A 555-nucleotide genomic window follows, 5' to 3' on the forward strand; every position below is an offset into this window, starting at 1 on the left:
TTTTTTATTTCCCGCTAAACTTGACCTCGTCACGTGACCATAACACCGAAACTTTAGAATAATATTATTATTTATTATAGCAGGTATATATATATTTTTTATTTCACTTCATATTTATTGTGTTCACTTGCAGCATGTGAGCCATTTCTGTCTGCCTAGGACAGGGTATAACTTTTATATAAGCATTATGGGATTTGTAGTGTATGGCTCTGTGGTTAGTGGGCTTGAGGGCTTCTGGGCTACAGTTGATTTAAGCCACTTCAGTTTTACAAACAAAGATGCAATGGAACAGGTGACAGATGGAATAAATACATTCTAATTTTCCCCATTATCCAAATGTATATCAACATCTCTTGCCAGGAGTAACATAGCCTACATGCATGTCTGACTGTCTGTATTTTTCTCTTCAGCTCAGACAAGAGGCCCAGCAGCCATGAGAGACAGATACCTGAGGTCCCCCTGCAGAGGAGGACAGAGAGGGCCCACCATAGAGAGAGGGCCCACCATAAAGAGGGGGCCCATCATAGCTGGGTGTCTACCCCAGCCAAGGTGGCC

The sequence above is a fragment of the Coregonus clupeaformis genome, chromosome 21 (genome assembly GCF_020615455.1).
Source record: "Coregonus clupeaformis isolate EN_2021a chromosome 21, ASM2061545v1, whole genome shotgun sequence".
NCBI lineage: Eukaryota > Metazoa > Chordata > Actinopteri > Salmoniformes > Salmonidae > Coregonus > Coregonus clupeaformis.